The following is a 16,529-nucleotide window of genomic DNA, read 5'->3' as shown; positions in this document are numbered from 1 at the left end:
TATTTCAAATCTCAGGGGTTCAAGACCCTTTGTGCTTTAAATTGCATATTATTGTTCACAACTTGGGGAGGATATTGGCAATAATAGTGAAAGAACAAACACAAATGGTTTTTTTGGTGAAATGCCATTGCATTCGTCACAAACAACTGGCCAGTATGGGGACTGAACCCATGACCTTGGCGTTATTAGCACCACGCTCTGACCATCTGAGCTAACCGGCCACAAACTAAGCAAAAATAGACTCCATTCATTTGTCCAGTGTTCATTTTGCACAGGGTGAACAACAGTAGAAGGGCAGTAACAAATATCTACAGTGTAGTGCCTTAAGTAAAAAATTAAATGCTGGATGTGGTGTACACACAATGAAAAAAAACTCACCAACAATTGACTAAGACCAAAACACATCTTACTGTATAAAGTTGCTTTTCTATTTCAAATCTCAGGGGTTCAAGACCCTTTGTGCTTTAAAATAGCATATTATTGTTCACAACTTGGGGAGGATACTGGCAATAATAGCAAAAGAACAAACACACATGTTTTTTTTGGTGGAATGCCATTGCATTCGTTACTGACCATCTGAGCTAACCGGCCACAAACTAAGTGAAAATAGACTCCATTCATTTGTCCAGTGTTCATTTTGCACAGGGTGAACAACAGTAGAAGGGCAGTAACAAATATCTACAGTGTAGTGCCTTAAGTAAAAAATTAAATGCTGGATGTGGTGTACACACAATGAAAAAAAGCTCACCAACAATTGACTAAGACCAAAACACATCTTACTGTATAAAGTTGCTTTTCTATTTCAAATCTCAGGGGTTCAAGACCCTTTGTGCTTTAAAATAGCATGTTATTGTTCACTACTTGGAGAGGAATCTGGCAATAACAGTGAGAGATCAAACACAAGGCTGTTTTTTTGATGAAATGGTATTGCATTCGTTACAAACAACTGGCCAGTATGGGGCTTGAACCCATGACCTTGGCGTTATTAGCACCACGCTCTGACCATCTGAGCTAACCGGCCACAACGTAGTGAAGAGAACTAAGACCACGTGGCCTAATGGACAAGGCGTCTGACTTTGAATCAGAAGATTGAGGATTCGAGTCCCTTTGTGGTTGAATGTTCCACAATTTACACAAATATCTACATTGTAGTGCCTTAAGTAAAAATGAAATGCTGGATGTGGTGTACACACAATGAAAAAAAACTCACCAACAATTGACTAAGACCAAAACACATCTTACTGTATAAAGTTGCTTTTCTATTTCAAATCTCAGGGGTTCAAGACCCTTTGTGCTTTAAAATAGCATATTATTGTTCACAACTTGGGGAGGATATTGGCAATAATAGTGAAAGAACAAACACACATGTTTTTTTTGGTGAAATGCCATTGCATTCGTCACAAACAACTGGCCAGTATGGGGATTGAACCCATGACCTTGGCTTTATTAGCACCACGCTCTGACCATCTGAGCTAACCGGCCACAATGTAGTGAAGAGAACTAAGACCACGTGGCCTAATGGACAAGGCGTCTGACTTTGAATCAGAAGATTGAGGATTCGAGTCACTTTGTGGTTGAATGTTCCACAATTTACACAAATATCTACATTGTAGTGCCTTAAGTAAAAATGAAATGCTGGATGTGGTGTACACACAATGAAAAAAAGCTCACCAACAATTGACTAAGACCAAAACGCATCTTACTGTATAAAGTTGCTTTTCTATTTCAAATCTCAGGGGTTCAAGACCCTTTGTGCTTTAAATTGCATATTATTGTTCACAACTTGGGGAGGATATTGGCAATAATAGTGAAAGAACAAACACAAATGGTTTTTTTGGTGAAATGCCATTGCATTCGTCACAAACAACTGGCCAGTATGGGGACTGAACCCATGACCTTGGCGTTATTAGCACCACGCTCTGACCATCTGAGCTAACCGGCCACAAACTAAGCAAAAATAGACTCCATTCATTTGTCCAGTGTTCATTTTGCACAGGGTGAACAACAGTAGAAGGGCAGTAACAAATATCTACAGTGTAGTGCCTTAAGTAAAAAATTAAATGCTGGATGTGGTGTACACACAATGAAAAAAAACTCACCAACAATTGACTAAGACCAAAACACATCTTACTGTATAAAGTTGCTTTTCTATTTCAAATCTCAGGGGTTCAAGACCCTTTGTGCTTTAAAATAGCATATTATTGTTCACAACTTGGGGAGGATACTGGCAATAATAGCAAAAGAACAAACACACATGTTTTTTTTGGTGGAATGCCATTGCATTCGTTACTGACCATCTGAGCTAACCGGCCACAAACTAAGTGAAAATAGACTCCATTCATTTGTCCAGTGTTCATTTTGCACAGGGTGAACAACAGTAGAAGGGCAGTAACAAATATCTACAGTGTAGTGCCTTAAGTAAAAAATTAAATGCTGGATGTGGTGTACACACAATGAAAAAAAGCTCACCAACAATTGACTAAGACCAAAACACATCTTACTGTATAAAGTTGCTTTTCTATTTCAAATCTCAGGGGTTCAAGACCCTTTGTGCTTTAAAATAGCATGTTATTGTTCACTACTTGGAGAGGAATCTGGCAATAACAGTGAGAGATCAAACACAAGGCTGTTTTTTTGATGAAATGGTATTGCATTCGTTACAAACAACTGGCCAGTATGGGGCTTGAACACATGACCTTGGCGTTATTAGCACCACGCTCTGACCATCTGAGCTAACCGGCCACAATATAGTGAGGATAGACTCCATTTATTATTCCACTGTTCCTTTTGCACAGGGAAAACCACAGTAGAAGTGCAGTATGATTTAGTAAACGACTCACTATGCCTTATTGAGATATTTTGTACACATACACATGGTTACAAAAAACGTATATAAAGTAAGATATTTCATGGATCAATCTTTCGGTCATGTATTTAAATTCAGAGAAGCTTTAATCAATGATTGGATCGCTCTACGTTAAACCTGACAACAGAGCACTAAGACCACGTGGCCTAATGGACAAGGCGTCTGACTTCGAATCAGAAGATTGAGGGTTCGAGTCCCTTCGTGGTTGAATGTTCCTCAATGTAAAAAAATATCTACATTGTAGTGCCTTAAGTAAAAAATTAAATGCTGGATGTGGTGTACAGACAATGAAAAAAAGCTCACCAACAATTGACTAAGGCCAAAACACATCTTACTGTATAAAGTTGCTTTTCTATTTAAACTCTCATGGGTTCAAGACCCTTTGTGCTTTAAAATAGCATGTTATTGTTCACTACTTGGAGAGGAATCTGGCAATAACAGTGAGAGATCAAACACAAGGCTGTTTTTTTGATGAAATGGCATTGCATTCGTTACAAACAACTGGCCAGTATGGGGCTTGAACCGATGACCTTGGCGTTATTAGCATCACGCTCTGACCATCTGAGCTAACCGGCCACAATATAGTGAGGATAGACTCCATTTATTATTCCACTGTTCCTTTTGCACAGGGAAAACCACAGTAGAAGTGCAGTATGATTTAGTAAACGACTCACTATGCCTTATTGAGATATTTTGTACACATACACATGGTTACAAAAAACGTATATAAAGTAAGATATTTCATGGATCAATCTTTCGGTCATGTATTTAAATTCAGAGAAGCTTTAATCAATGATTGGATCGCTCTACGTTAAACCTGACAACAGAGCACTAAGACCACGTGGCCTAATGGACAAGGCGTCTGACTTCGAATCAGAAGATTGAGGGTTCGAGTCCCTTCGTGGTTGAATGTTCCTCAATGTACAAAAATATCTACATTGTAGTGCCTTAAGTAAAAAATTAAATGCTGGATGTGGTGTACAGACAATGAAAAAAAGCTCACCAACAATTGACTAAGGCCAAAACACATCTTACTGTATAAAGTTGCTTTTCTATTTAAACTCTCATGGGTTCAAGACCCTTTGTGCTTTAAAATAGCATGTTATTGTTCACTACTTGGAGAGGAATCTGGCAATAACAGTGAGAGATCAAACACAAGGCTGTTTTTTTGATGAAATGGCATTGCATTCGTTACAAACAACTGGCCAGTATGGGGCTTGAACCCATGACCTTGGCGTTATTAGCACCACGCTCTGACCATCTGAGCTAACCGGCCACAACGTAGTGAAGAGAACTAAGACCACGTGGCCTAATGGACAAGGCGTCTGACTTTGAATCAGAAGATTGAGGATTCGAGTCCCTTTGTGGTTGAATGTTCCACAATTTACACAAATATCTACATTGTAGTGCCTTAAGTAAAAATGAAATGCTGGATGTGGTGTACACACAATGAAAAAAAGCTCACCAACAATTGACTAAGACCAAAACGCATCTTACTGTATAAAGTTGCTTTTCTATTTCAAATCTCAGGGGTTCAAGACCCTTTGTGCTTTAAATTGCATATTATTGTTCACAACTTGGGGAGGATATTGGCAATAATAGTGAAAGAACAAACACAAATGGTTTTTTTGGTGAAATGCCATTGCATTCGTCACAAACAACTGGCCAGTATGGGGACTGAACCCATGACCTTGGCGTTATTAGCACCACGCTCTGACCATCTGAGCTAACCGGCCACAAACTAAGCAAAAATAGACTCCATTCATTTGTCCAGTGTTCATTTTGCACAGGGTGAACAACAGTAGAAGGGCAGTAACAAATATCTACAGTGTAGTGCCTTAAGTAAAAAATTAAATGCTGGATGTGGTGTACACACAATGAAAAAAAACTCACCAACAATTGACTAAGACCAAAACACATCTTACTGTATAAAGTTGCTTTTCTATTTCAAATCTCAGGGGTTCAAGACCCTTTGTGCTTTAAAATAGCATATTATTGTTCACAACTTGGGGAGGATACTGGCAATAATAGCAAAAGAACAAACACACATGTTTTTTTTGGTGGAATGCCATTGCATTCGTTACTGACCATCTGAGCTAACCGGCCACAAACTAAGTGAAAATAGACTCCATTCATTTGTCCAGTGTTCATTTTGCACAGGGTGAACAACAGTAGAAGGGCAGTAACAAATATCTACAGTGTAGTGCCTTAAGTAAAAAATTAAATGCTGGATGTGGTGTACACACAATGAAAAAAAGCTCACCAACAATTGACTAAGACCAAAACACATCTTACTGTATAAAGTTGCTTTTCTATTTCAAATCTCAGGGGTTCAAGACCCTTTGTGCTTTAAAATAGCATGTTATTGTTCACTACTTGGAGAGGAATCTGGCAATAACAGTGAGAGATCAAACACAAGGCTGTTTTTTTGATGAAATGGTATTGCATTCGTTACAAACAACTGGCCAGTATGGGGCTTGAACCCATGACCTTGGCGTTATTAGCACCACGCTCTGACCATCTGAGCTAACCGGCCACAACGTAGTGAAGAGAACTAAGACCACGTGGCCTAATGGACAAGGCGTCTGACTTTGAATCAGAAGATTGAGGATTCGAGTCCCTTTGTGGTTGAATGTTCCACAATTTACACAAATATCTACATTGTAGTGCCTTAAGTAAAAATGAAATGCTGGATGTGGTGTACACACAATGAAAAAAAACTCACCAACAATTGACTAAGACCAAAACACATCTTACTGTATAAAGTTGCTTTTCTATTTCAAATCTCAGGGGTTCAAGACCCTTTGTGCTTTAAAATAGCATATTATTGTTCACAACTTGGGGAGGATATTGGCAATAATAGTGAAAGAACAAACACACATGTTTTTTTTGGTGAAATGCCATTGCATTCGTCACAAACAACTGGCCAGTATGGGGATTGAACCCATGACCTTGGCTTTATTAGCACCACGCTCTGACCATCTGAGCTAACCGGCCACAATGTAGTGAAGAGAACTAAGACCACGTGGCCTAATGGACAAGGCGTCTGACTTTGAATCAGAAGATTGAGGATTCGAGTCACTTTGTGGTTGAATTTTCCACAATTTACACAAATATCTACATTGTAGTGCCTTAAGTAAAAATGAAATGCTGGATGTGGTGTACACACAATGAAAAAAAGCTCACCAACAATTGACTAAGACCAAAACGCATCTTACTGTATAAAGTTGCTTTTCTATTTCAAATCTCAGGGGTTCAAGACCCTTTGTGCTTTAAATTGCATATTATTGTTCACAACTTGGGGAGGATATTGGCAATAATAGTGAAAGAACAAACACAAATGGTTTTTTTGGTGAAATGCCATTGCATTCGTCACAAACAACTGGCCAGTATGGGGACTGAACCCATGACCTTGGCGTTATTAGCACCACGCTCTGACCATCTGAGCTAACCGGCCCCAAACTAAGCAAAAATAGACTCCATTCATTTGTCCAGTGTTCATTTTGCACAGGGTGAACAACAGTAGAAGGGCAGTAACAAATATCTACAGTGTAGTGCCTTAAGTAAAAAATTAAATGCTGGATGTGGTGTACACACAATGAAAAAAAACTCACCAACAATTGACTAAGACCAAAACACATCTTACTGTATAAAGTTGCTTTTCTATTTCAAATCTCAGGGGTTCAAGACCCTTTGTGCTTTAAAATAGCATATTATTGTTCACAACTTGGGGAGGATACTGGCAATAATAGCAAAAGAACAAACACACATGTTTTTTTTGGTGGAATGCCATTGCATTCGTTACTGACCATCTGAGCTAACCGGCCACAAACTAAGTGAAAATAGACTCCATTCATTTGTCCAGTGTTCATTTTGCACAGGGTGAACAACAGTAGAAGGGCAGTAACAAATATCTACAGTGTAGTGCCTTAAGTAAAAAATTAAATGCTGGATGTGGTGTACACACAATGAAAAAAAGCACACCAACAATTGACTAAGACCAAAACACATCTTACTGTATAAAGTTGCTTTTCTATTTCAAATCTCAGGGGTTCAAGACCCTTTGTGCTTTAAAATAGCATGTTATTGTTCACTACTTGGAGAGGAATCTGGCAATAACAGTGAGAGATCAAACACAAGGCTGTTTTTTTGATGAAATGGCATTGCATTCGTTACAAACAACTGGCCAGTATGGGGCTTGAACCGATGACCTTGGCGTTATTAGCATCACGCTCTGACCATCTGAGCTAACCGGCCACAATATAGTGAGGATAGACTCCATTTATTATTCCACTGTTCCTTTTGCACAGGGAAAACCACAGTAGAAGTGCAGTATGATTTAGTAAACGACTCACTATGCCTTATTGAGATATTTTGTACACATACACATGGTTACAAAAAACGTATATAAAGTAAGATATTTCATGGATCAATCTTTCGGTCATGTATTTAAATTCAGAGAAGCTTTAATCAATGATTGGATCGCTCTACGTTAAACCTGACAACAGAGCACTAAGACCACGTGGCCTAATGGACAAGGCGTCTGACTTCGAATCAGAAGATTGAGGGTTCGAGTCCCTTCGTGGTTGAATGTTCCTCAATGTAAAAAAATATCTACATTGTAGTGCCTTAAGTAAAAAATGAAATGCTGGATGTGGTGTACACACAATGAAAAAAAGCTCACCAACAATTGACTAAGACCAAAACGCATCTTACTGTATAAAGTTGCTTTTCTATTTCAAATCTCAGGGGTTCAAGACCCTTTGTGCTTTAAATTGCATATTATTGTTCACAACTTGGGGAGGATATTGGCAATAATAGTGAAAGAACAAACACAAATGGTTTTTTTGGTGAAATGCCATTGCATTCGTCACAAACAACTGGCCAGTATGGGGACTGAACCCATGACCTTGGCGTTATTAGCACCACGCTCTGACCATCTGAGCTAACCGGCCACAAACTAAGCAAAAATAGACTCCATTCATTTGTCCAGTGTTCATTTTGCACAGGGTGAACAACAGTAGAAGGGCAGTAACAAATATCTACAGTGTAGTGCCTTAAGTAAAAAATTAAATGCTGGATGTGGTGTACACACAATGAAAAAAAACTCACCAACAATTGACTAAGACCAAAACACATCTTACTGTATAAAGTTGCTTTTCTATTTCAAATCTCAGGGGTTCAAGACCCTTTGTGCTTTAAAATAGCATATTATTGTTCACAACTTGGGGAGGATACTGGCAATAATAGCAAAAGAACAAACACACATGTTTTTTTTGGTGGAATGCCATTGCATTCGTTACTGACCATCTGAGCTAACCGGCCACAAACTAAGTGAAAATAGACTCCATTCATTTGTCCAGTGTTCATTTTGCACAGGGTGAACAACAGTAGAAGGGCAGTAACAAATATCTACAGTGTAGTGCCTTAAGTAAAAAATTAAATGCTGGATGTGGTGTACACACAATGAAAAAAAGCTCACCAACAATTGACTAAGACCAAAACACATCTTACTGTATAAAGTTGCTTTTCTATTTCAAATCTCAGGGGTTCAAGACCCTTTGTGCTTTAAAATAGCATGTTATTGTTCACTACTTGGAGAGGAATCTGGCAATAACAGTGAGAGATCAAACACAAGGCTGTTTTTTTGATGAAATGGTATTGCATTCGTTACAAACAACTGGCCAGTATGGGGCTTGAACCCATGACCTTGGCGTTATTAGCACCACGCTCTGACCATCTGAGCTAACCGGCCACAACGTAGTGAAGAGAACTAAGACCACGTGGCCTAATGGACAAGGCGTCTGACTTTGAATCAGAAGATTGAGGATTCGAGTCCCTTTGTGGTTGAATGTTCCACAATTTACACAAATATCTACATTGTAGTGCCTTAAGTAAAAATGAAATGCTGGATGTGGTGTACACACAATGAAAAAAAACTCACCAACAATTGACTAAGACCAAAACACATCTTACTGTATAAAGTTGCTTTTCTATTTCAAATCTCAGGGGTTCAAGACCCTTTGTGCTTTAAAATAGCATATTATTGTTCACAACTTGGGGAGGATATTGGCAATAATAGTGAAAGAACAAACACACATGTTTTTTTTGGTGAAATGCCATTGCATTCGTCACAAACAACTGGCCAGTATGGGGATTGAACCCATGACCTTGGCTTTATTAGCACCACGCTCTGACCATCTGAGCTAACCGGCCACAATGTAGTGAAGAGAACTAAGACCACGTGGCCTAATGGACAAGGCGTCTGACTTTGAATCAGAAGATTGAGGATTCGAGTCACTTTGTGGTTGAATTTTCCACAATTTACACAAATATCTACATTGTAGTGCCTTAAGTAAAAATGAAATGCTGGATGTGGTGTACACACAATGAAAAAAAGCTCACCAACAATTGACTAAGACCAAAACGCATCTTACTGTATAAAGTTGCTTTTCTATTTCAAATCTCAGGGGTTCAAGACCCTTTGTGCTTTAAATTGCATATTATTGTTCACAACTTGGGGAGGATATTGGCAATAATAGTGAAAGAACAAACACAAATGGTTTTTTTGGTGAAATGCCATTGCATTCGTCACAAACAACTGGCCAGTATGGGGACTGAACCCATGACCTTGGCGTTATTAGCACCACGCTCTGACCATCTGAGCTAACCGGCCACAAACTAAGCAAAAATAGACTCCATTCATTTGTCCAGTGTTCATTTTGCACAGGGTGAACAACAGTAGAAGGGCAGTAACAAATATCTACAGTGTAGTGCCTTAAGTAAAAAATTAAATGCTGGATGTGGTGTACACACAATGAAAAAAAACTCACCAACAATTGACTAAGACCAAAACACATCTTACTGTATAAAGTTGCTTTTCTATTTCAAATCTCAGGGGTTCAAGACCCTTTGTGCTTTAAAATAGCATATTATTGTTCACAACTTGGGGAGGATACTGGCAATAATAGCAAAAGAACAAACACACATGTTTTTTTTGGTGGAATGCCATTGCATTCGTTACTGACCATCTGAGCTAACCGGCCACAAACTAAGTGAAAATAGACTCCATTCATTTGTCCAGTGTTCATTTTGCACAGGGTGAACAACAGTAGAAGGGCAGTAACAAATATCTACAGTGTAGTGCCTTAAGTAAAAAATTAAATGCTGGATGTGGTGTACACACAATGAAAAAAAGCTCACCAACAATTGACTAAGACCAAAACACATCTTACTGTATAAAGTTGCTTTTCTATTTCAAATCTCAGGGGTTCAAGACCCTTTGTGCTTTAAAATAGCATGTTATTGTTCACTACTTGGAGAGGAATCTGGCAATAACAGTGAGAGATCAAACACAAGGCTGTTTTTTTGATGAAATGGTATTGCATTCGTTACAAACAACTGGCCAGTATGGGGCTTGAACACATGACCTTGGCGTTATTAGCACCACGCTCTGACCATCTGAGCTAACCGGCCACAATATAGTGAGGATAGACTCCATTTATTATTCCACTGTTCCTTTTGCACAGGGAAAACCACAGTAGAAGTGCAGTATGATTTAGTAAACGACTCACTATGCCTTATTGAGATATTTTGTACACATACACATGGTTACAAAAAACGTATATAAAGTAAGATATTTCATGGATCAATCTTTCGGTCATGTATTTAAATTCAGAGAAGCTTTAATCAATGATTGGATCGCTCTACGTTAAACCTGACAACAGAGCACTAAGACCACGTGGCCTAATGGACAAGGCGTCTGACTTCGAATCAGAAGATTGAGGGTTCGAGTCCCTTCGTGGTTGAATGTTCCTCAATGTACAAAAATATCTACATTGTAGTGCCTTAAGTAAAAAATTAAATGCTGGATGTGGTGTACAGACAATGAAAAAAAGCTCACCAACAATTGACTAAGGCCAAAACACATCTTACTGTATAAAGTTGCTTTTCTATTTAAACTCTCATGGGTTCAAGACCCTTTGTGCTTTAAAATAGCATGTTATTGTTCACTACTTGGAGAGGAATCTGGCAATAACAGTGAGAGATCAAACACAAGGCTGTTTTTTTGATGAAATGGCATTGCATTCGTTACAAACAACTGGCCAGTATGGGGCTTGAACCGATGACCTTGGCGTTATTAGCATCACGCTCTGACCATCTGAGCTAACCGGCCACAATATAGTGAGGATAGACTCCATTTATTATTCCACTGTTCCTTTTGCACAGGGAAAACCACAGTAGAAGTGCAGTATGATTTAGTAAACGACTCACTATGCCTTATTGAGATATTTTGTACACATACACATGGTTACAAAAAACGTATATAAAGTAAGATATTTCATGGATCAATCTTTCGGTCATGTATTTAAATTCAGAGAAGCTTTAATCAATGATTGGATCGCTCTACGTTAAACCTGACAACAGAGCACTAAGACCACGTGGCCTAATGGACAAGGCGTCTGACTTCGAATCAGAAGATTGAGGGTTCGAGTCCCTTCGTGGTTGAATGTTCCTCAATGTACAAAAATATCTACATTGTAGTGCCTTAAGTAAAAAATTAAATGCTGGATGTGGTGTACAGACAATGAAAAAAAGCTCACCAACAATTGACTAAGGCCAAAACACATCTTACTGTATAAAGTTGCTTTTCTATTTAAACTCTCATGGGTTCAAGACCCTTTGTGCTTTAAAATAGCATGTTATTGTTCACTACTTGGAGAGGAATCTGGCAATAACAGTGAGAGATCAAACACAAGGCTGTTTTTTTGATGAAATGGCATTGCATTCGTTACAAACAACTGGCCAGTATGGGGCTTGAACCCATGACCTTGGCGTTATTAGCACCACGCTCTGACCATCTGAGCTAACCGGCCACAACGTAGTGAAGAGAACTAAGACCACATGGCCTAATGGACAAGGCGTCTGACTTTGAATCAGAAGATTGAGGATTCGAGTCCCTTTGTGGTTGAATGTTCCACAATTTACACAAATATCTACATTGTAGTGCCTTAAGTAAAAATGAAATGCTGGATGTGGTGTACACACAATGAAAAAAAGCTCACCAACAATTGACTAAGACCAAAACGCATCTTACTGTATAAAGTTGCTTTTCTATTTCAAATCTCAGGGGTTCAAGACCCTTTGTGCTTTAAATTGCATATTATTGTTCACAACTTGGGGAGGATATTGGCAATAATAGTGAAAGAACAAACACAAATGGTTTTTTTGGTGAAATGCCATTGCATTCGTCACAAACAACTGGCCAGTATGGGGATTGAACCCATGACCTTGGCGTTATTAGCACCACGCTCTGACCATCTGAGCTAACCGGCCACAAACTAAGCAAAAATAGACTCCATTCATTTGTCCAGTGTTCATTTTGCACAGGGTGAACAACAGTAGAAGGGCAGTAACAAATATCTACAGTGTAGTGCCTTAAGTAAAAAATTAAATGCTGGATGTGGTGTACACACAATGAAAAAAAACTCACCAACAATTGACTAAGACCAAAACACATCTTACTGTATAAAGTTGCTTTTCTATTTCAAATCTCAGGGGTTCAAGACCCTTTGTGCTTTAAAATAGCATATTATTGTTCACAACTTGGGGAGGATACTGGCAATAATAGCAAAAGAACAAACACACATGTTTTTTTTGGTGGAATGCCATTGCATTCGTTACTGACCATCTGAGCTAACCGGCCACAAACTAAGTGAAAATAGACTCCATTCATTTGTCCAGTGTTCATTTTGCACAGGGTGAACAACAGTAGAAGGGCAGTAACAAATATCTACAGTGTAGTGCCTTAAGTAAAAAATTAAATGCTGGATGTGGTGTACACACAATGAAAAAAAGCTCACCAACAATTGACTAAGACCAAAACACATCTTACTGTATAAAGTTGCTTTTCTATTTCAAATCTCAGGGGTTCAAGACCCTTTGTGCTTTAAAATAGCATGTTATTGTTCACTACTTGGAGAGGAATCTGGCAATAACAGTGACAGATCAAACACAAGGCAGTTTTTTTGATGAAATGGTATTGCATTCGTTACAAACAACTGGCCAGTATGGGGCTTGAACCCATGACCTTGGCGTTATTAGCACCACGCTCTGACCATCTGAGCTAACCGGCCACAATATAGTGAGGATAGACTCCATTTATTATTCCACTGTTCCTTTTGCACAGGGAAAACCACAGTAGAAGTGCAGTATGATTTAGTAAACGACTCACTATGCCTCATTGAGATATTTTGTACACATACACATGGTTACAAAAAACGTATATAAAGTAAGATATTTCATGGATCAATCTTTCGGTCATGTATTTAAATTCAGAGAAGCTTTAATCAATGATTGGATCGCTCTACGTTAAACCTGACAACAGAGCACTAAGACCACGTGGCCTAATGGACAAGGCGTCTGACTTCGAATCAGAAGATTGAGGGTTCGAGTCCCTTCGTGGTTGAATGTTCCTCAATGTACAAAAATATCTACATTGTAGTGCCTTAAGTAAAAAATTAAATGCTGGATGTGGTGTACAGACAATGAAAAAAAGCTCACCAACAATTGACTAAGGCCAAAACACATCTTACTGTATAAAGTTGCTTTTCTATTTAAACTCTCATGGGTTCAAGACCCTTTGTGCTTTAAAATAGCATGTTATTGTTCACTACTTGGAGAGGAATCTGGCAATAACAGTGAGAGATCAAACACAAGGCTGTTTTTTTGATGAAATGGCATTGCATTCGTTACAAACAACTGGCCAGTATGGGGCTTGAACCGATGACCTTGGCGTTATTAGCACCACGCTCTGACCATCTGAGCTAACCGGCCACAACGTAGTGAAGAGAACTAAGACCACGTGGCCTAATGGACAAGGCGTCTGACTTTGAATCAGAAGATTGAGGATTCGAGTCCCTTTGTGGTTGAATGTTCCACAATTTACACAAATATCTACATTGTAGTGCCTTAAGTAAAAATGAAATGCTGGATGTGGTGTACACACAATGAAAAAAAGCTCACCAACAATTGACTAAGACCAAAACGCATCTTACTGTATAAAGTTGCTTTTCTATTTCAAATCTCAGGGGTTCAAGACCCTTTGTGCTTTAAATTGCATGTTATTGTTCACAACTTGGGGAGGATATTGGCAATAATAGTGAAAGAACAAACACACATGTTTTTTTTGGTGAAATGCCATTGCATTCGTCACAAACAACTGGCCAGTATGGGGATTGAACCCATGACCTTGGCTTTATTAGCACCACGCTCTGACCATCTGAGCTAACCGGCCACAATGTAGTGAAGAGAACTAAGACCACGTGGCCTAATGGACAAGGCGTCTGACTTTGAATCAGAAGATTGAGGATTCGAGTCACTTTGTGGTTGAATGTTCCACAATTTACACAAATATCTACATTGTAGTGCCTTAAGTAAAAATGAAATGCTGGATGTGGTGTACACACAATGAAAAAAAGCTCACCAACAATTGACTAAGACCAAAACACATCTTACTGTATAAAGTTGCTTTTCTATTTCAAATCTCAGGGGTTCAAGACCCTTTGTGCTTTAAAATAGCATATTATTGTTCACAACTTGGGGAGGATACTGGCAATAATAGCAAAAGAACAAACACACATGTTTTTTTTGGTGGAATGCCATTGCATTCGTTACTGACCATCTGAGCTAACCGGCCACAAACTAAGTGAAAATAGACTCCATTCATTTGTCCAGTGTTCATTTTGCACAGGGTGAACAACAGTAGAAGGGCAGTAACAAATATCTACAGTGTAGTGCCTTAAGTAAAAAATTAAATGCTGGATGTGGTGTACACACAATGAAAAAAAGCTCACCAACAATTGACTAAGACCAAAACACATCTTACTGTATAAAGTTGCTTTTCTATTTCAAATCTCAGGGGTTCAAGACCCTTTGTGCTTTAAAATAGCATGTTATTGTTCACTACTTGGAGAGGAATCTGGCAATAACAGTGAGAGATCAAACACAAGGCTGTTTTTTTGATGAAATGGTATTGCATTCGTTACAAACAACTGGCCAGTATGGGGCTTGAACCCATGACCTTGGCGTTATTAGCACCACGCTCTGACCATCTGAGCTAACCGGCCACAACGTAGTGAAGAGAACTAAGACCACGTGGCCTAATGGACAAGGCGTCTGACTTTGAATCAGAAGATTGAGGATTCGAGTCCCTTTGTGGTTGAATGTTCCACAATTTACACAAATATCTACATTGTAGTGCCTTAAGTAAAAATGAAATGCTGGATGTGGTGTACACACAATGAAAAAAAACTCACCAACAATTGACTAAGACCAAAACACATCTTACTGTATAAAGTTGCTTTTCTATTTCAAATCTCAGGGGTTCAAGACCCTTTGTGCTTTAAAATAGCATATTATTGTTCACAACTTGGGGAGGATATTGGCAATAATAGTGAAAGAACAAACACACATGTTTTTTTTGGTGAAATGCCATTGCATTCGTCACAAACAACTGGCCAGTATGGGGATTGAACATTAGCATCACGCTCTGACCATCTGAGCTAACCGGCCACAATATAGTGAGGATAGACTCCATTTATTATTCCACTGTTCCTTTTGCACAGGGAAAACCACAGTAGAAGTGCAGTATGATTTAGTAAACGACTCACTATGCCTTATTGAGATATTTTGTACACATACACATGGTTACAAAAAACGTATATAAAGTAAGATATTTCATGGATCAATCTTTCGGTCATGTATTTAAATTCAGAGAAGCTTTAATCAATGATTGGATCGCTCTACGTTAAACCTGACAACAGAGCACTAAGACCACGTGGCCTAATGGACAAGGCGTCTGACTTCGAATCAGAAGATTGAGGGTTCGAGTCCCTTCGTGGTTGAATGTTCCTCAATGTACAAAAATATCTACATTGTAGTGCCTTAAGTAAAAAATTAAATGCTGGATGTGGTGTACAGACAATGAAAAAAAGCTCACCAACAATTGACTAAGGCCAAAACACATCTTACTGTATAAAGTTGCTTTTCTATTTAAACTCTCATGGGTTCAAGACCCTTTGTGCTTTAAAATAGCATGTTATTGTTCACTACTTGGAGAGGAATCTGGCAATAACAGTGAGAGATCAAACACAAGGCTGTTTTTTTGATGAAATGGTATTGCATTCGTTACAAACAACTGGCCAGTATGGGGCTTGAACACATGACCTTGGCGTTATTAGCACCACGCTCTGACCATCTGAGCTAACCGGCCACAATATAGTGAGGATAGACTCCATTTATTATTCCACTGTTCCTTTTGCACAGGGAAAACCACAGTAGAAGTGCAGTATGATTTAGTAAACGACTCACTATGCCTTATTGAGATATTTTGTACACATACACATGGTTACAAAAAACGTATATAAAGTAAGATATTTCATGGATCAATCTTTCGGTCATGTATTTAAATTCAGAGAAGCTTTAATCAATGATTGGATCGCTCTACGTTAAACCTGACAACAGAGCACTAAGACCACGTGGCCTAATGGACAAGGCGTCTGACTTCGAATCAGAAGATTGAGGGTTCGAGTCCCTTCGTGGTTGAATGTTCCTCAATGTACAAAAATATCTACATTGTAGTGCCTTAAGTAAAAAATTAAAT

At 38.7% G+C, this 16,529-nt stretch overlaps 17 non-coding genes across 17 annotated transcripts; 9 read left to right on the top strand and 8 right to left on the bottom strand.

The window, feature by feature from the left end:
- Positions 1-947: 947 nt before the first annotated feature.
- On the bottom strand, positions 948-1,021 carry trnai-aau (transfer RNA isoleucine (anticodon AAU)). Its single transcript has one exon. It is a non-coding gene; the product is annotated as a tRNA-Ile (tRNA).
- A 1,980-nt stretch (positions 1,022-3,001) lies between these two features.
- On the top strand, positions 3,002-3,074 carry trnar-ucg (transfer RNA arginine (anticodon UCG)). Its single transcript has one exon. It is a non-coding gene; the product is annotated as a tRNA-Arg (tRNA).
- A 627-nt stretch (positions 3,075-3,701) lies between these two features.
- Positions 3,702-3,774, top strand: trnar-ucg (transfer RNA arginine (anticodon UCG)). Its single transcript has one exon. It is a non-coding gene; the product is annotated as a tRNA-Arg (tRNA).
- Positions 3,775-4,068: 294 nt separating this feature from the next.
- trnai-aau (transfer RNA isoleucine (anticodon AAU)) lies at positions 4,069-4,142 on the bottom strand. Its single transcript has one exon. It is a non-coding gene; the product is annotated as a tRNA-Ile (tRNA).
- A 1,186-nt stretch (positions 4,143-5,328) lies between these two features.
- On the bottom strand, positions 5,329-5,402 carry trnai-aau (transfer RNA isoleucine (anticodon AAU)). Its single transcript has one exon. It is a non-coding gene; the product is annotated as a tRNA-Ile (tRNA).
- Positions 5,403-7,382: 1,980 nt separating this feature from the next.
- Positions 7,383-7,455, top strand: trnar-ucg (transfer RNA arginine (anticodon UCG)). The gene has a single exon. It is a non-coding gene; the product is annotated as a tRNA-Arg (tRNA).
- A 1,092-nt stretch (positions 7,456-8,547) lies between these two features.
- trnai-aau (transfer RNA isoleucine (anticodon AAU)) lies at positions 8,548-8,621 on the bottom strand. Its single transcript has one exon. It is a non-coding gene; the product is annotated as a tRNA-Ile (tRNA).
- A 1,980-nt stretch (positions 8,622-10,601) lies between these two features.
- On the top strand, positions 10,602-10,674 carry trnar-ucg (transfer RNA arginine (anticodon UCG)). Its single transcript has one exon. It is a non-coding gene; the product is annotated as a tRNA-Arg (tRNA).
- Positions 10,675-11,301: 627 nt separating this feature from the next.
- On the top strand, positions 11,302-11,374 carry trnar-ucg (transfer RNA arginine (anticodon UCG)). The gene has a single exon. It is a non-coding gene; the product is annotated as a tRNA-Arg (tRNA).
- Positions 11,375-11,668: 294 nt separating this feature from the next.
- On the bottom strand, positions 11,669-11,742 carry trnai-aau (transfer RNA isoleucine (anticodon AAU)). Its single transcript has one exon. It is a non-coding gene; the product is annotated as a tRNA-Ile (tRNA).
- A 22-nt stretch (positions 11,743-11,764) lies between these two features.
- On the top strand, positions 11,765-11,837 carry trnaq-uug (transfer RNA glutamine (anticodon UUG)). Its single transcript has one exon. It is a non-coding gene; the product is annotated as a tRNA-Gln (tRNA).
- Positions 11,838-12,128: 291 nt separating this feature from the next.
- trnai-aau (transfer RNA isoleucine (anticodon AAU)) lies at positions 12,129-12,202 on the bottom strand. The gene has a single exon. It is a non-coding gene; the product is annotated as a tRNA-Ile (tRNA).
- Positions 12,203-12,928: 726 nt separating this feature from the next.
- Positions 12,929-13,002, bottom strand: trnai-aau (transfer RNA isoleucine (anticodon AAU)). Its single transcript has one exon. It is a non-coding gene; the product is annotated as a tRNA-Ile (tRNA).
- A 259-nt stretch (positions 13,003-13,261) lies between these two features.
- trnar-ucg (transfer RNA arginine (anticodon UCG)) lies at positions 13,262-13,334 on the top strand. The gene has a single exon. It is a non-coding gene; the product is annotated as a tRNA-Arg (tRNA).
- Positions 13,335-14,920: 1,586 nt separating this feature from the next.
- trnai-aau (transfer RNA isoleucine (anticodon AAU)) lies at positions 14,921-14,994 on the bottom strand. The gene has a single exon. It is a non-coding gene; the product is annotated as a tRNA-Ile (tRNA).
- A 704-nt stretch (positions 14,995-15,698) lies between these two features.
- trnar-ucg (transfer RNA arginine (anticodon UCG)) lies at positions 15,699-15,771 on the top strand. Its single transcript has one exon. It is a non-coding gene; the product is annotated as a tRNA-Arg (tRNA).
- A 627-nt stretch (positions 15,772-16,398) lies between these two features.
- Positions 16,399-16,471, top strand: trnar-ucg (transfer RNA arginine (anticodon UCG)). The gene has a single exon. It is a non-coding gene; the product is annotated as a tRNA-Arg (tRNA).
- The last annotated feature ends 58 nt before the right edge of the window (positions 16,472-16,529 follow it).

Source organism: Limanda limanda, chromosome 5 (assembly GCF_963576545.1).
Source record: "Limanda limanda chromosome 5, fLimLim1.1, whole genome shotgun sequence".
NCBI lineage: Eukaryota > Metazoa > Chordata > Actinopteri > Pleuronectiformes > Pleuronectidae > Limanda > Limanda limanda.
This window is presented reverse-complemented; position numbering and strand designations above follow the sequence as displayed.